Raw genomic sequence first — 22162 nt, 5'->3', positions numbered from 1 at the left:
AGGTACCAACATTCTTTTGACCCTTTTTAGTACATTTCTCCATCGACCCGCAGGGTACATGGTTCTATACAGCGGTACAGGTAGTACAACGTCACAAAGGTCTTTGTACAATTTTTTCCGTGTCACAGTGGAAAGATAATCGAGAGAAAAGCGAGCGGACAAAAAATCACTAGCTAAAACTACTTCTTTTAAAAATCCATGTAAGCTTCCAGGCAAATATTTCGTGGATACAACAATGTTCGGCAACCGTTTGCACAGGCGAAGCTGGCACACAGTGCGCAGAAAAGGGTCCTGTACATTGCGTAAGAACAGAAAGCGATTTACAACCTGGCGCGAAAAGAGGTGTATCCCTCTCCCTTTTTACGCAAGCAGTCTTTGTATTGTAAATAGCGTTTCTTCTTGTTTTTGTTTGTTTCTTGTCAAAAGCAGGCAATAAAGAAAAAAAAAGCGTGAATAGCCTAGTTGTTACGACGCCCGCCTTCGGATCATCGGTGCCTGGGTTCGAATCCCGCCCGCCTCGGCAAGAAACTCTATTTCTTTTTATTTGCTTCTTCTCCTTCTCTCATCTCCTTTCTTTCCTCCCCTCTCCTTCGCGGAGCAGAGTTTTTGCTCGCCTTCCACCTCCTTCCCGGATCCTTGCCTCAGCACCTTCTGAACTCTGCAGGAGGGCTTGATCGATTTATGTAGCACATGCCCCACAGCTTCTGCGCACGATTTGCATAGAACTGATGGCTTATGGTGGTAGGCCCGTCAAAACAAACTTTTTAGGAGCAGCCAGCGTTAAAATATTTTTTCCTTCAGAACAAGCGTATCTTATTTAACTTACCCAGCCATTTAAAGTTGAAAATATTGATTATTTATTTTTGGGAAGTGATCTTTGTCAAAAATTGCCTGAAACGTGCTAGTCACACCAGGCGTGATAGGTGAGTAATGGGTGGCTTAATTCCGCAAAGCTTTGTCATTTGTTTAACTAATGGTTAGAGCTATGCAATGAACTAGGATAAATATTATACAGCAAATATCAAGGAAGTAATGTTAAAAAAAACGAATGTTAAGAAAAAACGAAAAAAGACGGGAGAAAAGAGCGAATTTAGAATAAACGTGTTTGCAAAATTAGCTGTGAATTTAAAAAATATTCCATCAATTTCTTTTATTCTAGTTCATTGCACTGATATATACGTTGTTAACTATTATACACAATTTAAGTTCGAAATACAAACTGAGGAAAACGGTATTGAAGTTTGCGTCACATGACTTGGAGCAAATTCATATTTTGAGAATAACGTAAACAGATTTCAGAGCTTCCAAGAGGTGTGCCTCCTCCCTGTGCCCGTTTTTAGGGTTTTAAAAACAATTAGAAACAAAAAGTTGTATTTAATGACCTCCTCTTATGTAACAGTCACAATGAAATTTATGAAGTACGTTAAATATCATTAATATAGACGAAACAACACTTACTTTCGAAAAATAAAGACAATGCCGTTTCGGCTTCGGTAAAACTTGCTATAACTGGCAAACTAATGATGACACGAGGATAATTTTTGTTGCAAGACATGTTTGAATGTTTGGGCATGCATAAAAAATTAAAAAAAAATCGACTTCTGAACTTCAGAAGCTCCGCTGTTAATATCCAGGATCGAGCGAGATTTAAACCCTGGACTTCCACGTGGCAGTCGAGTATTCCACCAAAACGTCACGCCGATGCTTGAAACTCCTTCGCATAAAAACCCTATACAGGCGTCATGTCGTGTAAGAAATCAAGTTAATAGATTTGATATAACGTGGTAGAAGAGTAAAATGAAAACCAGGTGAAGTAAAGAAGATCACTTTTAAAGGAGTACTGACATGAACTTTAAAATTTTTCGGGATGTTGCTCTAAATTAAAGCATGGGTGTCGAGAACCCTAAAAACAGTGTCGTGGTGCGTGGGGATGCATTACATATATTTTTAATACCGCTTCTTTAAACCAGCAGCTTCGGTTTCGTTTTTGAGAGGGCGGCTTCATAGTGACGTGTCAAGTCTGCCCGTGACGTCACGGGCAGACTGCACCCCACGAAATATGCACCTGCTGTCCTTTGCTCTCAGTCGAACGTGGTTCATGATGAGTGAACTGCAGTCCAGTGCCTCCGACAGCGATTTCTATGATTTAGGCTGCATGCAGAACCCAGATTTCGCAAACCAAGTGAGCTGACTTGAAACGTCCTAGGGCTCTTCATGCGGTGAAGCTGCCTTGCAGATGCTGGGAGATGAAAATTTTAAAATCAAACTTAAATATTTATACGTGTTTCCCGGATGCGGTGTGGGGAGAGCGTGAACACTACATGCCAAGGAAACAAAAAACGTCCGTCTTGCTGCACTTCAAAATCGTGTCAGTACTCCTTTAGGACTCGTTCTTTTCTTTGTTGGACATAATATTGATGAGAACTAACTGCCGATAATGCCACAGAAAGTAGAGGGGATGTTATTTGTAGTAATTATGATATAAATGTTAAGAAAGTAAAGTCTACGAAAAGATAACTTGATCGCAGCCATGGCGGCGAATGTTCAACACTCGCCGCCATGGCTGCGATCGGCGCTGACTTATCCTCCTATGTTTATTTGCACATATATACGCCACAAAGTGGACGGAAGGATGACCGCTGCCGTAGCTCTGTGGTCATAGGCGTGCGCACAGGGGGGGGGGCAGGGGGGCAACCGCCCCCTCTAATCACCTAAGAGGGGGGGGGGGGCGCAAAATCTGCCCCGTACATTGATACTTCTAGTCACCTAAGAGGGGAGGGGGGGCGCAAAATCTGCCCATACATTGACTTAGTAGGGAGGGGGGGCACTGCGATGAGCCTTAGCCCCCACTGATCGGAACCCTGCGCACGCCTATGTCTGTAGTAGAACATCGCGTGTGTTATTCGAAGGTCGCAGGTTCGGTCCCTGCAGAGGGAAAGTTATCCTTTTATCCGCTTGTCTTTCTTCACATTTGCGCGTATATCCTAATTACTACAAATAACACCCCTTCTACTTTCCTTGGGATTACTGCCTCTTAGTTCTCACGAATATTGCGTAGCAAGAGGGTAGATATAGCTTACCACCCATTACAAAGGTCTCGGCCATCATTATTTATTGTCACTAGCCACAGCATCATCAGAGTGCACGTAGGCAACCCAAGTTCAAGTTTGGGAGCGACGCTCGCACGGCAGATCTATGCGTTACTGGGGATAGAAGCTGCCGGCAAAGGCGGTTGGTCGCTGGATTTGGCAGTGGCGGCGTCAAGGACACGGGAGGACATGCGCTCCTCAATCCTCCCGGAGCACTACTAGTCGGCAATAGTTACAGTGTGGCACACCACAGATGCAATGCGAAAGCTCTGCGCGTGCGCGGAAGCGAGGGCAGCACCGTCGTGGCGAGAGGAGAGGCGCCGTGGGTATTCGCAGTCACGATAAGAGCAGTGGCGCCGCTCGACGTTGCTTTGGAAGACTATCATGCCTTAGACATTTCTAGATTCAGTTATAAACTATCTGTGGCTATTATACAAGTACACTACCAACGTACCCTCTACGCCACAAATCGTAATTTTTGTGAAGTTGGGAAGCACCCACCGTGACATTATTCGTCATTCTGCAGAGAAGCGAGCTGTCATCTGTAAGTCATTCTGTGCACTTTGTGGATGCGATGGTAGATGATGATGAATTATGGATGAGCCCTTTGTAATGAGTTAGCAGCTTTAGACGACCCACTGGTTACGTCATTCGCATTGTGTGACGCCCGGTCGTTATTTAACTCTCCCACCACGCATTATAACATACGTTAACGTGAGAAAGAGAGAGAGAGAATTAACATTATTGAGACACTGAGGAAATGGATCATGGGAGCCTTATGGGCTTCCTTGGCAAACAATAGAAGTGCACTTGGGAGGTACCCATTACGCTATAAATCATTATAATTTTTGTGAAGTATGGAAGGAGCTACTATGCAATTTTTCGTCATTCTGTAGAGAACTGTGGTACCCGCTAAACCCTTGCAAGGCATTATGTGCAATTTGTTGATGCTGTGGCTGATGACGATGATGAATTATGGCAGAGGCATTTCTAATGGGTTAGAAGCATTCAGCAACCCACTCGTTGCGCAATTCGCATTGTGTGACGCCTGGTTACAGAATTCGTGTTGTGTGACGCCTGGTTATTATTTAACTCTTCTACCACACTACATTACATATCTTAATGTGGTTACCCGAAGGTCGCGGGATTGATCCCGGCCGCAGCGGCTGCATTTTCGATGGAGGCGAAAATGTTTGAGGCCCGTGTACTTAGATTTAGGTGCACGTTAAAGGACCCCTGGTGGTCAAAATTTCCGGAGCCCTCCACTACGGCGTTTCTCATAATCATATAGTGGTTTTGGGACGTTAAACACAACATATTATTATTATTATTATTATTAGCGGTTTCAGGCGCCGGCATGGCTCTGCGGTAGAGTACTGCGCTCCTACGCAGAGGGCAGAGGTTCGAACCTCGTTCCATCCCGGATATTTTTTCTTATTTAGTTTGTTTTTCTTATTTCGCGCGATAGAGGTTACGGGTGCCGGCGGCGGCGGCTGTGCGTGCGTGTTTCTGTGTATAGCTGCCACCCCGTTTTCAACTTAATGTTGCCGTGACTTTTCGAGCCTTTTCTCGATGATGCGCGTGTGTCGTGCTCGCTGGTGCTTTAACGTCACTCGTGGCAAGGAGCCGGTGATAACGAAGCTTTAGAGCACGGAACATTTATTTTATTACTGGCAACCTATATGATAATGACAGCCTTTGTGGTATCAGAGGGCACTTCGGGTTTTGCTTAAAAAGAAAATTCCCAGTTTCGCCGCTAGGGGAAGCCGTGAATGCGACTTCAACATATTGGAATGTTATAAGAAGAGAGGCTAGCAGCTCACTCCTTTAGTATACGACCTGGCGTTATTCAAGAATACGCTGGCGAAAGAACACGTGGCCCCTGCAGACACTGAAGCGAGCTTCGGGCTCCCTTTAACTTCAGCGTAAACTTTGCGGTGTGAACACAAAACGTACAAAGGTAAGAGGCGCCTGCCAATTCGTGTAATCATACGGCACGTTTCGTGTCCGCCTGATTCCCGATTGTGAGTGCGTGTGAGTGTCAGACAGTCGTGAGTGCTCATGTCGATAGTGAGTGTTTATGTAGAGTGGGTCGTCTCTGCTAAGCAACTTGGAACTGCTTTTTGTTCGTTATGGATAAACTGGTACATCAATGTCAATTTTACAAGCTTGGTTCGGTTTTAAAGTTAGGTTACCGGCTTTATTTACTAACTGTTTGAGATCACGGGATCTGATTCGTTTTGAACGTGATACGTAGCTGTACTTTAAACAGAGCGTCGACTTCAAGATGTTTTATTGCGATAACAATTATATGGACAGTCTCGGCTGATTTTTGCCGTCGCCGTCGCCATCATGCACCGTATATGTATAAGTATGTATATATATATAAAAGCCCCAAAGAAAAATAATTCAGAAAAATGCTTCCCAAGCGCGGAATCGAAGCAGGGACATTTGCTCCGCAGCGAGTGGCGCTAGCCACTACGCCACGGAACGCAGGTCCTCCGCATAGCTAACGGCGAGCGTTATATGCACACCCTTTGCCGCTGGACGGTCTCAGAGATGGCCGGCGCTCATAAGCGTTTCTTCATTACCAGGGAGATGGCGCTAGGAGCGCGACGAGCGCATTTAAAAGTCGTCGGCGAGCTCGCTCGCTTCTTCTTATATTTGCGCAAGGAGAACCTTGGCCTTCCGCTGTCTGCTCGCGCGGTTTTCTCGTGGTGAGGGCAAGAGGGATGTTTCAAGCTTCAACCGTGATGTCCGCGCTCATGTTACAGAGCGCCGCTAAACGACGCCGCTAAACGAACAAACAGAAGATGAGCGCGAACTATCAAGTGTCACAGCTCGACACTTGAAGCACGCAAGTTTCCTTCGCTGCTTCGGTCGCCTTTGTAACAGGAGCGCTGTTCAAACTGAGAGTATCCATTGGCAAGCCTCACTTCGTATAGCATTAGTTTCTTGCTATCGCATTCATTGCTTCGCCCTTGCGGCGAAACTGTGATTTTTTTCACCAAACAGCGACGCTCTACACTTTTATTGCTGCTTAACGCGCAGATGTACCGTCTGTTAGTTATCGTGGGCATCAAGTTATATTTTTTTTATTTGTGCACTCTCCAGTGAAATCGCAGTAACGGAGAGTAAGATGGTATATTTAGTGCCCAACAGGATGTTTTAAAACAAAACAATACTACATGTGCCACAATGAACTGCTGTCATGTAAACGATTGGCACGCTTAGGTAATTTTGTCTTACTTCTTGTGTCGTTTATGACCATGAATCGATACAATCTCGCCACATTGTCAGGCCCACTTACGCTCTATCGATTTATTCCACTTCTGAGCAATTTCGTTTCATTAATTGGTGATATTCCATAATAATGAATCTGTATCAGCCCGCCCTGTGTATTGTCGGTACTACTTATGCTCCAGAGACACAGAATTTATGTTCAACCATATTGTCGTGTTTTATTTCAGAGCAAATAAAGTTTATTCATCCATCCATCATCCAATGTAATTATGCTCCTCTGGTCAAGCTGCTAGAATTCGTTAATAAGACTTTCGAAATCGAAAGCGTAACTTATTCGTTGACAATAACTATACTTATAGACTTGTCCATGCGCGCATATCTGATGTCATATCTGTCTTGGGAAATATGTAATCCAGTGTATATGTCAGTCCAGTCATTCCTCTTTCATTCTAATTGTATAGGCGACCTCCTCTGCAGCCGATAATACCGCAGCGAATAAGAATTACAGTGCGTGGGCAACAGAGTCATGGTTTTACAGCGAAAGCTGTAATGAGATCATTTCACCGGCCGTTTTTGGCGCCGTAGTTGTCCGCCGCCGCCGCCGCCGTTGGCGGTGTCCGTAACCACTATCGCTCGAAATAAGAAAAGAAAAACGAAATAAGAAAAAAATTCCAAGATGGAACGAGGTTCGAACCTGGGCCCTCTGCGTGGGTGCCTAGTAAACAACCTCTGAGCCATGCCGGTGCTTGAAACTGCTTTGCAAAAAGGTCCTATACAGGCTTCATGTCGGGAAGGAACCACATTAACAAATGCAATATAGCGTGGTAGAAGGTTAAAATAAACACCAAACGTCGAACAACGCGAATTCTGTAATCAGGCGTCACACAATGCGAATTGCGCAACGAGAAGGTTGTTGAATGCTTCCAACCCATTACAAAGGGCTCCGCCATAATTCTTCATCGTCATCAGGCAGAGCATCAACAAAGTGCGCATAATGCCTTACATGCGTTTAGCAGGTACAACGGCTCTCCGTAGAATGACGAAAAATGGCATAATGCCTGCTTTCCTACTTCTGAAAAATTACAATGATTTATATCATAGTGGGTTCCTCGCAAGTGCTTGTATTAATTGCCAAAGAAGCCCATAAGCGCATGATCTATTTCCTCGGGGTCTCAGTAAAGTTCTTTGCTCCCTCCCCCCACCTCTCTCCCACGTCAACGTATGTTATACAGCATGGCGTTAGAGGGACATAGCGACCGGGCATCACCTAGTGCAAATTACATAACCGGTGGGCCGTTTAAAGCTTCCAACCCATTACAAAGGGTTGAGCGATAATTCTTCGTCGTCATCAGTCGTCGCGTCAACAAAGTGCACATAATGCTTACAGACGTGTAGCTGGTGCCTCGCTTTTCCTCAGAATGACGGATAATGGCTTAGGAGGTGCTTCCGAACTTCACAAAAAACTTGATTTATGGCGTAGTGGGCACCTTGCTAGTTTACTTGTATTAGTAGCCCCAAGAGAGCTTACAACGGTGCTTTAGAAATGCCGCTCGTCGAGCTTTCGCTGTGACTGTTCTGCGGTTTCAGCGCAGGCCTGGCGTTTTTTGACAACATGGTGTTGTGATAGTTTTCTTCTTACTAGTAAAAAATCATTCGCGGTAGCCCTAAAGAGCGCATAGGACAACAAATACTAACGAGCCATGAATCATGATAGATAGTTTTGATGCATATTAAATCAGTCGCTGCCGAAATACGGCTTACGCAACAAGGGGTCATATGTCACCGGTAACCTGATAAAAACAGCAGTTCCATTATTTACAGTGTCTCACAGAATTCACAGAAATCACGCAAATGAACATGCAAGACCACCAATATCTCCAAAACAAAGCTTCAGTCTTCGTACTGGTCCTCTCTTTATTATTTTTTTTTGTTCTGGGAGCAATAAAGAAACCACCACCACCACCGCTCCAACCTCGCGGTGTCTAAAGGCGTTGACAAAATTGCACTTCTATTGGAAACGAGCCGAATGGGACGGACGCGTAGCAACGACGCATTGCAGGAGGTAATCGCGGAAGCCGCGGTAATAATTTATTGCTTCACATTACCGCTCCAAGACGGCCACACCACCACACGGACCGAGCACGGTGAGAGGAAAGTGTGAGACATAAATGGTGCGTTCGTAAAGCCGTGGTGTTTGAGCGTGGTGCAGTGGATAGCGTGCCCGGCATCTGTTGTCGTGTACTTAGGGGTCACTGGTTCGACTTCCGTTGAAGGAACCTTTCTTTAGGTTTTTCTTTGCCAACTGATTGGGTGCATTCTTGCGATGTCATTTCGGTGACGGAAATATATCGCTGAAGTCTTGGTGGACTGCGGCATAAAACACTTTCGCGTTAAAAAAACATGACCACTCCCTCCGTCAAAGGAATAGGTACAATACGAAAGCGAAACGTGCTATCAAAGAAGTAGTTGATCGTCTATTGTGGCACGGCCGTTCCCGTTCCGCGCACCCCTGCAGTCCGGCCGTGACTGTGCAGTGCAGTGGCGTAGCCAGGAATTTTGTTCGGGGGGGGGGGGGGGGTCTCACGTTGCAGCGCGACCTCCTCATTGAATTTTTACAACGCAACGACTAAATATATGAATAACATTTATTTATTTATTTATTTATTTATTTATTTATTTATTTATTTATTTATTTATTTATTATATTCTCAAAGGTCCCATATGGGGCTTTACATGAGGGGTGGGCGACACAAAAATTGCGGTATCGATGAAGGTGGGTGTGCTTGAGTCTACTTCCTGGGTGGCATTTTTGAAGCGCGCAAAATCGCGGATGACTGCTGCTTCGTTCGGAAGGTCATTCCCGTCTCGGGCTTTGCGCAGAAAGGACTGCTGAAATGAGGTGGTGCGGGCACGTGGCGGAATCAAAGCGTTTGGATGACTTGTGCGATGACCTCGATGGACCGGCTGGATGAGGTGGTTTTTCCCCGGGGTTGAATAAAAGAATCTGTGAAAAAGGAAGAGACGTGCAATACGACGACGACGAGTGAGGGTAGAAAGTTTTAGCTGGGATTTGAGGGCGGAGATGCTCGAGTCGCGGGAATAATCTGAAAGAATGAATCTGGTTGCTCGGTTCTCTACTAACTCAAGAATTTTGATATGATTAGTTTGGTGTGGGTCAAAGACAGCAGATGCATACTCAAGTTTTGGTCTGACAATGGTTTTATAAGCGAGTGGTTTAACGGAAGGTCGTGCCATGGAAATGTTACGGCGTATGTACCCGAGAGCGTGGTTAGCGGAGTGAATTATGTGATTTATATGGTCGCCCCAAGATAGGTCACTTGAAAGATGGACACCCAGGTATTTAATCGAGTCAGTAGCAGCTATATGACAGTTGTTTATTGTGTAAGTAGCCGGTGTGTGCTTTCGGTGACGATGGAAAGAAATTAGTAATGTTTTTTTTTTCGCATTAAGGGACATCAACCAGGTGGTACACCACTGCTGAATACGTGAGAGGTCATGCTGTAGAGGGGAGACATCGGTGGGGTTATTTATAGGGCGGTAGAGGACACAATCATCAGCAAAAAGACGGATGTTAGATTCAACGGAAAGCGGAATATCGTTAATGTATATTAGGAATAAAAGAGGCCCTAGGACGGTGCCCTGGGGCAAGCCTGACAAGACATGGGAGAGGTCGGATGAGTGATCATTAACATGCACGAATTGTTTACGGTTTGTTAGGAATGCTTTAATCCAGTTGAAAACATGCCGATGAAGGTTTAGACGCGAGGTTTTTAGAAGGAAACGGGAGTGGGGTACCTTATCGAAGGCTGTTTCAAAATGTAAGAACAGTGTGTCAATTGGGACGTTACGGTCCATATGAAGGTGAATGTCGTGCAGGAATAATGTTAGTTGGGTCTCGCATGGGTGATCTTTACGAAAGCCATATTGGTTTGGGTGAAAGAAGTTTACGGATGATAAAAATGTAGCAACATGAGAAAAGATGGCGTGTCCCATGATCTTTGAACAAACACTAGTGAGCGAGATTGGTCGGTAATTACCTGCAAATGAGTGGTCACATTTCTTGAAGACCGGAATGACCTTCCCAACTATCCAGTCTAATGGGACATCACCTTTGTCAAGTGGATGCTGAAAAATGATTGACAGTATGGAACTGCATACATGGTTTGTATTTTTCAGAATTTTGGCGTTTATGCCACCTATACCGCATGACGAAGAGTTCTTTAATTCGTTAATAACTTTTACAATTCCCTCTGAATTGAATTCAATCTTTGGCATTGGTGGAAAAGCAAACTGTGGAAAATCAGGAAGTTCGTTGTTACGTTCGTTAGTAAAGACAGGACAAAATGCAGAGTTGACGGATGGAACGTCGTAATCGGCAACGGGGGATCCAGAAGTGTCACAAAGAGAGACTGTGGTTTTGTCGTCTGGTTTCATAATTTACCAAAAAAGGCGTGGGTATGTACATGTATTACCATGTACATACATTGTCACTGGTATTATCATTAACATGTATTACCAGTGACAATTTGTATTAGATGTTGCAAATCACTTCTTGAATGCTGCCCTCTGTTAAGAAGGAGTAAAAAATGTGTTTTTTTTCGTAAAAATATTATGTTGGCATGCCCGCAAAATCTTTCCAGGAATAACTGTCTTCAATCGTTTCACTATTTTTTTGTGTGTAACAGGTACGACAAATATCACGTAAACTTCGGAACTGCATCAGTTTTGAACTGAAGAAGCGCCTGATAACAAAAAAATGAAGTCCACAAAATAACCAAGACGACATCAAATATTTTAATGTAGGTTGTTTACGCAAAATTTTCATCTTTTTGCACAAATGATGTGGCCAGGGAAAAGCAAGAATGGGAAAGTACACCTCGAATACGGGTAAAACATAAGTCAGAAACAGTGCGCAGTAAGCTTACGCAAAACTTCACAAATGTGCATTTAAATATGCAATCAATAAACGGAACTAAGCAATGATCACTATACATAATGCCCAACTGATATGTCCTTGGGCCAAGCAGCTGTCTCGGACGCACCATGTGGACAGAACTATAAAGGAAGAGCGCAGAAATACCGAAAGAAACTATTTCAAAACTGTTTTAAAAGTGCGAACCACTATTGTGCACTCAATATAAAAGGAAGGTTGCCGCTTCTAGTTCAAAAAGCAATGAAGAACAAAGACGACAAATCAAAGTAACAAACAATGCTGCTAGTACGGCTTCGCAATAGTTAAGTTTGTTTGGTAACGCCGCGTATGCCGACCTCTCAGTGAACAAGGTGAAGCTGTCGATTGGCTGGTAATGTCCACCTAATGCCCGTATTCTTATGTTTATATTAGGTCACAGTGTTAACTGCTAAAAGGTACAAAATCCTCACGGCTTTAAATGGTGGTGAAAAATAATATTGTGTCAGAATTACGGGCTCATTGACCTGAACTCTGGAACAGCAGTGTCTTTTCCTTTCGTTTGCGCTGATTTTTGTCCTGCTCGGTATCAAAGGACAACGTTGACCGGGGCAGGAAGCTTAGCGAAACGGTCAGTGACTTCCGACACGCTGATGTGGACATTTCTGTGGGCGTACAGAAGTGCCTGGCCAACCAGGCGTTCCTCAGACATCGTGGAGCGTAAGTAGTTCTTCAGTAACCTCATGCTTGAAAACGTTCTCTCTGCCATGGCAGTGGTCACTGGAAGGGTGACTAGAATCTGGAGTAGCTTTTACACAGTCGGATAGAACCTGCTGTCGCAATGAGAGAGGGCATCGGTTCCAGTACCGGGGCGCTGGTTTGCTGCTTTGTTCGCCCACTTTGTCCACCATAGGCGCAGTTCTCCAATACCAGCCCTCGTTTCGACGTCATGCGCAAAGACGTTCAGGAGATTTTCTGCTTCTTTCTCCCGATCATCTTGCATTGGTGGTATTGCGGATGGTACAATTATTGAAAAGTCCTTTAGAAGTGCCCTGTGCTTTTCGAACCGTTGGTTTAAATGGGCTAGTACGTGGTCTATGAAAGGAATGAACAGGTTTCTGCGAAAATATTCTTCCGCGCTTTCGAATGCATTGCTCACAAGGTGTTGCTTCCAGACACCGGCTCGATGGCTGGTGATCTCCACATTCAGTTTTTCTGCCAATGGCTGCACTTGTGCAACTATTTTTGAGAATGAAGCATTCGTGTTCTTGCGGTCACTTTCAATTGTCTGCTGTACCACTTCTTTGTCCTCACTGGCAGCGCTCATGTCGATACTCCTCGTCTGCAGCTTCTTTGACAGTGGCAAAGTCAGTGCTAACACGTGCTCCGTCACATGCAGGCTTACAAAGAACGCTGGTGAAAAGTGTGCCAACATTAGACTGTTTGCCTGCACTGGACTTTCGTCATTTCCGTTAAACTTAATCTCCTCTAGTGCTCACAAAGAGGCTCGCAAATGAAAGCACTGCGTCGTGCTTCTCGGCCCAGCACGTTTCGCATAGTCGCAAGAGGCGCTGCTTTGTAGACTCAGGACAGCTCAAACTTATCATTTTTCGCAAAACGTGTGAGCGGCTAGAAGATTTACGGAAAAAGACTGACGTCGCCTTCAGAGTCCCAAAACAGTTTCGGATGTCTGTGATGGAGCATGCCGCACACACAACTAGATGTGTGTGCCGCACACACAACGCGCAGTGAGTACATAGAGTGCGGTTGGATATTTCTCACGAACAGCAGCTTGAACACCATTCGTTTTGCCGGCCATCCAACTTGCACCATCGTAGCCTTGACCACAGAGATGCTGCATGTTAATTCCCATTTCTATAAGGAGCCTTATGATGGTGTCGGCGAGGGCCCGGCCATTTGGTCGTGAATTGGCACAAAGCCTATAAGAACACTTCTTCGATTCCGTTCGCATCCTTATTAAGGTACCTTGCACAAACAGTAAGCTGCTCGATACCAGCAACATCCGTCGTTTCATCAGCAAGTACGGAGAAGCAGCCTGCAGCGTTTACTTTTGCGACTAGGCTTTCCTTGATGATTGCAGCAGAGATTTGGATAATGTGGTTTCGTACATCTGGACTAAAATATGAGGCCTTATTTGGGCAATTTTCCAAGTGCTTTTTTAGATCTGTGTCGCCACAATCCGCGCGCATGCGAAGCAGCGCTCTGAAGTTGCCTGTATCTGTAGAGGAGGCTGTGCTTGAATCCATGGGACCACTGTCTCTATGTCCACGGAGAGCCACACCTTGCCGCCCGCAAAAAAAGAACTGTCTCATCAATAGGCTGTAACTTCCTTCGGTTCTCTCTTATTTGAATTTGCCTGCCATGGTCCAGTTGATCAACAACACTGGGCACACATCCTGAGAAGGTTTCAAGAAAACTATCGGCTACCAGATGAGCGTCAGTGTGATATTTAGTGACTTAATGTGCACCGAAGACTTCGAGGGCGTGCTTCCACTTTTGAAATGGCTTGGATACGAGCGATTTAGTGCGCGCATGTTGGCCCTTGCCAATCTCACTTCTGCTAAAAAGGACACACACTCGGCAAAACACACCCTCTTGAAGCGCTGAGTAGCTAAGCCATCGGTACTTGTCCAGCCAAGCCACGTAAACCTTCGTTTCTGCTTAAAATCGTTCATAGACTTAAACATATAGCATGGCGGAGGAATCCAAGGAGAAGCTAGCAGTCGATGTTTTGTGTCATCATCCACTTTTGAGCCATCTGTCTAGAGCCCGATATTAAACTTGCTTCTGCTAACATTTTGAGGGTCAGAAAAAGATAAATAATTAAATAAATGATAATCAGGCGGAAGCCCAATAAATCCCACCACCCGGGTGACGCCACTGGTTGGTGGTGTGAGAGCACGAAAAATTTCGGCGGGAGGCTAAAGCCCCATAAGCCCCCCCCCCCCCTGGCTACGCCCCTGGTGCACTGATATGTGAGAGCTTGTACAACGTCTATTGACTGGCAGCTATAGCAGCGTTTGACGTGGATGTAACCACGTCGACGCCTGGTGGCACAACTGCATACTGAGGACTAATGCCTATGATCATGATTTCACTGTAGTGGTAGCGGACGTCGTTAACGCATACGTGTACACCGAATATCGCGAATCCCGCTCAAATACAGTATCAGCAAGCACATAATAAAAACTCGCAGTGTCCCCTATGCAAACGCCTAAGACTACTCAAAGGCGAAATCTAGGTTCTTCTTCATTTTCTTCTCAGTCGATGTGCCGATCAACCCACGCGTCCCTCCGAACGTTTTCCTCACCTAAAGTGGTCTTGCGCGGCCTCCGTGATCGGCGAACGTTCGGCCAAGCGACGATGTCATGCGATTGCATCATGATGATTCATAATGTCGCCACGATGACGTCACAACGTTTGACGATCTGTGACGTCATGATGATTTTCTGCATCACTCGTGCAGGTCGCGCCGACGCAAGACGTCGACACCAATGGTCCATTTTTGTGTTTGATGGGGCATCTAAGGCTTTCGCCTTAAAACATTGGTGCGCTCTATGCACCCCTTCAAAGCGTCGTCAGTTTTCCTTGTTTCGCATGCAGAGCATGAATTCGGTACGAAATTAAAGTATCAGAAATGGGGCAAAATGGAATGAATTCTCCAAATGGCGAAAGCGGCGGGGGCATACAGGTGGGCAGAACAAATATGAACGTTTTGGACTCGCTCGAACACGGTTTTGCGGCCGCTGTGACGTTTCAACGCGATATGGTTAGAGATCTCCTGTCGCAACCAACGGTCGCAACCAACACAACCAACGGTGTCGGCACCGTTGGTTGTGTGCGGAAAATCGTCCGTGACCGAAACATTGAGAGAGAAGCAAATAAAATAAAGAATAAAATATTCGTTCCCATTGAGAATCAAACACGGGCCGTTCGCGTGGCAAGCAGGTGTCCTACCACAAATCCACGATGTTACTTGCAGCTGCTTCGAAAAAAACCCTACATAAATGTCATGTGGTTAAAGGAGTCGCCTTAACGCATTTTGTTCGGCAGGTGTCACGACGAAAACGAGCCCATTCGGCGATTTGTAGGCGCAATCGGGGGGCCATCAAACTACGTCGAAACAAGCCTGGATAGTGCAGCCATCGCCGCTAAAAACACACACACGAATTTTCAAACAGCTCTAAAGATGGACAACTATGTCCATCTAGCGGAAAACATATCAAGCCAACGCCGGTCTTCTATAGAAGGCTATGATCAAGCAAACAGCAAGCGCTAGATAATGTGCTGCCATCTGTGAGGCATTGTGAGAAATATGTCTCGACTCTTCATGGCCTCTGAGATGGCGGGTGTGCTGCGTGTGTCTTGGAGGCCATGCGACTCTTGCTTTAGGTCGAAAACCTGTACCATTCGCGCACGTGCGTGCGTCTGTGTGTGTGTGTGTGTGTGCGTGTGTGTGTGTAACAATACACATTAATAAGTATGCACTTAGTGGTTGAAGTGCGCACTAGGGGCCGGATTTCGCTATCGCGTTCAACTCTTAAAGACGAAGCTTCAGGGTCCCTCAATTTTTCGCTTTCTCTTCGTTTCTCAAGTGTGAATGCGCCATAACTGATTCGTCAACAAATCACTCCCTATCGGCGCTCGTTAGTGTCTTGACGCAGTACTTCACCGCTTTTAGACGGCGGGACTGCCCCGCCTAGCAAGAGCAGTGATTGAGAGAGAATGTGTACGAGATATAGGCGCGTATGTGGAACCTTTTGCATGTGCGTCGGTGGCGCAGTGGCTAGAGCGCCAGGCACCTCTTGTCGCGTACTGAGAAGCAGTGGGCTCGATTCCCGGCGAGTTAACTCTTTCTTCTAAATCTTTTTTTTTTTTGTCATCTATGAGTGCGCCATTTTCACTGACGGAAATACGTCAGTGATGTCTTGGTGGAGCGCGGCATGAAACACTTTCGTGTTTAAAAGAAACACGCACACATTCCATTTGTGCGTTTTATATTTCTCTCACTTATGGGATCTTCGGCTGAACCGCGCTGGCATCGTGGCGGTGGAAGGGAAGTTACGTCAAACACCGCCCGAGTTTCAGGCCCCGCTGCGGGCCAGGCGAACGTGTAACTCGAATATGCGACAGCAGCGCCGTCACCGATACGAGCACAGCAGTCGAAATTCAGCAGACGACACTTAGTAATGGCGAATTTGTACTGGGATTAAGAGCGCAAACGACGGAAAGCAAGACGATTGGAGACGCTTGCGAGACGCTGTGCGTCCAGCGTGTGCTCGTCTGTTCTCCACGCGCGTTTGGTGCGTGAGTTTTGCACAAACTCGACGAAGGTTAGCAGTTTCTGCATCGTCTTCGCTCTCCGGTGAAATCTCGACAGCAGAAGTAGTTTTGTGTGAGCACGGCCGGATGATTTAAAGCCTATGCATGTTTTACCAGCAGTCCGGCCGTGTTCTGCTGCAGCGACAGCTGTAAATTGCGCTTGCACTGATGGAACGTCCCCGCTTCGTCTGCCGGCGCGCGCTGAACGACGGGATTGCACCACACTCCACCGTCGATCTCCACGGTGGCGCGGTGGCGTGCACTCGTGTCGTGGCCGGCCCAGCCGAACGTGCGGCACCGCACCAGTGGTGACCAGACGAACGTACGGCACCGCACGAGTGCGCAAAAACGCCTCGAGTGCCGCCAGCCGAAGATCCCATTATATTAACACGAAAGTGTTTTATGCCGGGGTCCACCAAGTACATCCGTCAGGGATATGACGTTGATAAAATGGACGCCAACGGGTGAGAAAGAAAAAAACCAAGAAAAAGTTACCCCGCTGGGAATCGAACCCACGACGGTGCGGCCGCGACGGCAAGCGCCCGACGCCCTACCGAGTAAGCTAACTCGGGAAATACTAAACGCGGCGCGACCGCGCCTTATATCTTTCACACATTCTCTTTCGCGGCGGGCGGAGCGGGGCGGTGCTGCCGTCTGTGAGAGGTGAAAAGAAGAAATGCTTCACGATCGACGCTTACTAGCGCTTCCTCCGTGATTGCACGCGATATCGGAGGTAATGGTTAAAGCGTCTCGATACCAGAGAGGTAGACTGGCCGCACTGGCGTCGCCGAGGCACCCTTGACGCAGTTACGTTCTTTGCCTTTGGCTTCGTGTTAGCGTGCGTCAGCTCATCGGAGTAGTGCAGCTTGCACGTGCACCAACGGGATTTCTCCGCGGCCGACTGCTTCAATTGCGAGAGCACCGACTAACAAAACTGTTGCAATATGCGTTGCAGAAAGGACGCGATTTCGACGGGCGAATTGTGATTCGTCTGATGCGTCTCAATATGCTGGTTTGCACCACCAAAAGTTTTCGCGAAACCATCAGCATTTTCGAGAATGCGCCAGCCGTCTGAGCGCCACTGTATGTCGGTGGGACAACAATCAATGTATCTGGCATTCCTTCGTGAGACATGCGTAGATCAAACCCCTTCCTCTGTATATTGCTAAGATTCTACACATGATTACGTGGTGTGCTGCAGCCACCTGTAAGTGTTCCTGTGTGTGTGTGTGTGTGTGTGTGTTTGTGCGCGCGCGCGTGTGTGTGTGTGTGTGTGTGTGTGTGTGTGTGTGTGTGTGTGTGTGTGTGTGTGTGTGTGTGTGTGTGTGTGTGTGTGTGTGTGTGTGTGTGCGAAAAAGAGGCCCAACTGTGTATACCGATTCAGCATTTTCGTATGAACGGCTATGCTTGGTTGGACGCTTAGAAGCCTTCAGGTAATGAATTTTGCTGGTCACGCTTTGCTTAGCGAAATGCGGCCAGTGACCTCTGACGGACCGTGTTTCTTCGCGTCGCATGCATGGATATTGGATCCGCAGAACGTCCGTACTTTGACCTTCCTTGAGGCACGGTTTAGGCGTTCACCGGGAAGCGAAGCTACTATAGCGATTGGGAAGGCGCTACGAACACGGTGCGACTATGTTATCACGCTATACTCTTGACAGCGATGCTCAAGCGTCCTCAAAGTATTTGTTCGCGTTGGGCACCCAATCTCATCGGAAGATAAAATAACCGGGAACGTTCCCAGCCATTCTAGCGTGGTTTGCGCAAGGTAGTGGTTACATGTGTAACGGACAGGTGGCATAACGATAGAAACAGAAGCGCCCGTGGCAATATTGTACTTACCAGCTTTACGGTCTGGGAGCATTATGCTACTCTCCTATTAATGTTTGCGCATCGGGTTTTCGGTAACCACTAGTAGTGGTTATTTCCCAGGTAATCTTAATAGTATCGATCACACATGTGAATAATGTTGATGTTCTATTCTGTATTACAGGAAAACACATAACTTGCATATTTCCAAATGGCACTTCGCGGCCTGACGGGTCACCTTGTTTGGTACGTCTGCATAACATTGATTTTCCTTCATTCTAGCGTTCTAGAATTCGTTTTGTCTTGTGTCTTCTGCTTGTATGTTAGGAAACTAATTATTGCCTGTATAGGGAGAGCGACGACGTACGAGATGCCGAGTCGTCGGCCTCATGTTTATTACAGAAAGTGTTAAGAATCGCAGTTGCGGCAACTGCGATCTACACCTAGCGAGAATATGAGCCTGTGTGAACACGCCAGGCCATACAAAGCGGCGCCTCCAAGACCTTGCGTTGTAGATAAACTTACACTAGCAGTGGCCGGCCACTGCAGGTCCGCAGTGGTCAGCGCGCCTGCTTCTCCCCAGAGCAACCGATCGCTACACGGGGCTCTCCTCACTTCCAAAGTAAAATCCATTGATACTTCATCTCACCTTTAATGGACTCTAAACACGCAAAGACTTCCTCCAACTACGTATCACGCGTAGTTCTTTCTGTATTGCGACATATCCTATATCTAACGGCAACTTCAAACAAAAGAGCGTGCTGTATACTTACGCGAGCCAACATGGGGATGTCGCTGCAAACGATCAGGCCTTGCGCGAACTACGAGGTCTTGCAATACAAAATGTGCGCATAAAGGCATACATGCATAGAATATTTGCATAGAATAATGGCATAATGAAAGTACGCACACTCTCTGTACTGTGTATGCAAGATACGCACAGACGACCTGGATGTCATTTGCATTTATATATTCACTACTACGTAGCACTCTGCCACTAACCTCGTGAGCGCAAAGAGAGCCACGCCTGCGATTGAGTCGGGCGGTGGACCCAATGGCTTGTCCGCCGTGTCACTGCATGCGCCACAAGTGGTGCGACGCCCATTTCTGTGTCATAAAACTAGTGGACGCAAGAAGGCTTACCCCTGGTATATTACAGGCTCGCATGGTGCACTCTATTGGCGGGAAATGAGCAGAGTAGGCTATAGACGTGGTTGTTAGTGAATGACCTAAGTATTCGTCAGACGAAATCAAGCTAGTGCTCGTGCAGCGCTGTAGCCGTTTGGTATCGATATTACGACGGAATGCACTCCAGACGTCACTGTCACTTCACAGAAAGCAGAAGTGTGGCGCGGACTACAAGCTGTTGTAGCGTCTATGCTTTGCTCGCACATGCTTAATCAGCTTCACGCAGTCCTGGTGTATTCCTTAGTACGAAAGGATACATTGGCGGTGTCACGCGTTGGACGTCAGTGAGCGCACTACCCCACTTCTAGCTCACAAGGGCGAGACGTGCGTCACCTAGGGAGCGCCGGATCAAGTGCAACGTACGCGAGCCCTGTCCAGCACGGCAGTGTCGGCACGGCAATTCAGTCTGCTCTTTTGTGCAAATCTGTTCTCTTCTTATCCTTTAAGGTTACACATAATATTTTGATTTCCTTGCTCGCTGCGTTGTCCTCAAAGATGAACGATCTTTGTAAGCCTCCAGGTTTTGCTCCATAGGTAAGTACCGGTAAGATGAAGCTGTTATATGCCTTCCTTTTGAGGGACAGCGGTAAACTACCATTCATTATTTGAGAATGCGTGCCGAATGAGCTCCATTTCACTCTGATTATTTCAGTTACTTCAATCTCATGGTTCGGCTGCGTGGTTGAAAGACGGTGGGCAGATTACGTTAGAAAAACTGGTCACTCTGTATACGAAGTGCCTCTTGACGGACAGGGTGCAAGAATCTTGCAAGATGCTTGTATTCGTGGCTAAAGTTCATCCTCAAGCCCTTTACTTTTACTCGCGTAATCAAGCGATTTCTCTCGTGACGCATATTTCGACAAGGAGACAGCAGGAGTTCACTTTTGTCTAGACCTGTACGCCGCCGCGCCGCGCCGAGCCACCACCACCGCCTGTTTTTGCTCACGCCACTCGCGCAACCGCCGAAGTCCGGAGGGTGATCACGGCGCCGCCGCCGCCGACGCAATATTATTGCAGCGCGCTGCCGTTTGTCTTCTAACATGAAAGGGAACTCTGAACATAAAAAATACATCCCTTCACCGGGGAGGTGTTCGCGATGTGTCCATGCAATGGACTGTCCATTTCAGCCACCACTGAATGGCGGGAGCTCCGCGAGCAGCGTGCCCTCTGTTTCCGGTTCTTCTTCTGCAATGTCATTTTGACGTAACGAAGATTTCACAATTACCTCTCGACAGAAAAGAGAGGTACGGAACGCGCTTCAACGCAACGAACGCAGCCGCCAGAGATCCGCTTTTGGGTACAACTCTCGGAGGCCGTGCAGGAAGTCTGATCGCGTTAGCCATCGAATTAGGCTTAACGCCGCCGCCCGTCTAACGCACCTGTGAAGGTCGGTACGCATTCCCTGCATCGTTCTCAAACATCTCGGACACATTCATATGCTAGTTCAGACATGACAAGTTCCTGTTTCTGTACACTTCGTCCACTTTCGTCTTACACTAGGAATGTGCTGGCGGTTTAGGTGTGTCGACGTGGTCAATAGCGAGGTGATATTACGCTCACCGACGAAAGAGGCTGAAGCAGAGAGATCAAACGAGCCGGCCCACCTGCGTCGCTCGGAGCATGCGATAACATCACCCCGCTCGGGAGGCTTCCGTGGGAGCAGATAGGAAACGCCCCGCCCGTCTTGAGCGAGCATTAAGAGGCACGAGGAGGGGAGGAGGGGGAGCGTGTCGCTCGAGCAGCAGCTTTGAACTTTGATTCTATGGACGCGGTCGCGATCGCTGGCGCGCGTGTTTTCGGCACCATCAGCGGGCGCTTTCTATACTCATCGAAGTGCAGCGCAACGAGAAGAGACTGTGCGGAAGAGGATTCCCTCCATGGAGGGGCCGTATTCTCTTACACCAGCATTTTAAAGAGTTACGCGAGATCGGATCCATAAGAGTTGGCTGTCAGCCTCACTTCGTATAACATAAATTGTTGCTATGGCGTCTAGTGCTTCGGCCTTGCGGTGACACTGTGGCTTTTTAAAATCAGATTGCAGGCGCAACGCGGCTAGTGGTGTATGGTACAGAACCTACACAATAGAGAGCGACCATGCTGAAAAGAATGATGAGTCATGCACCCTGTTACGGTCATGAATGAGGAGCTCACACGTTTTACCCAATATAAGAGTTAGACGCTTGTTCTCACCGTTTTTTATTTGCGTGACGTCTGCGATGCCTGAATCAAGTTTGCCCAAAAGTGTTTTACTACTTATCTACCTCTTTAGTCGGCGCAGTGCCTACTGGTTATGGTGCTCGACTACTGAATAGAAGCTCGCGAGGTCAAACCCGGCCGTGGTGGCCGCATTTCCATCTAGTCAAAATTCTACAGAGGGCAGTGTGCTTAGTTTAGGTGTGCGTTACTGAACCCCATGTGGCTGTAATTTTCAGGACCATTCACTACGGCATCTCTCATTATGATGTAGTCGTTTTACATCGTCAAACCATGACAACTATTATTATCTACCGCTTACGATGCTTTGTTCTGCAATGCCGCAACCATATTGAATTACGTGAGA

General features: G+C 46.9%; 1 long non-coding RNA gene across 1 annotated transcript in view; it reads left to right on the top strand.

Moving 5' to 3' along the window:
• LOC119390393 (uncharacterized) overlaps nt 1–22162 on the top strand; it is a 45923-nt gene that overhangs the window by 4306 nt on the left and 19455 nt on the right. The window contains exon 3 of the long non-coding RNA XR_005183302.2: nt 18599–18660. This is a non-coding gene — a long non-coding RNA (uncharacterized LOC119390393). The remainder of the gene's footprint in view (nt 1–18598; nt 18661–22162) is intronic.

The sequence above is a fragment of the Rhipicephalus sanguineus genome, chromosome 4, assembly GCF_013339695.2.
Source record: "Rhipicephalus sanguineus isolate Rsan-2018 chromosome 4, BIME_Rsan_1.4, whole genome shotgun sequence".
Taxonomy (NCBI): Eukaryota; Metazoa; Arthropoda; class Arachnida; order Ixodida; family Ixodidae; genus Rhipicephalus; species Rhipicephalus sanguineus.
This window is presented reverse-complemented; position numbering and strand designations above follow the sequence as displayed.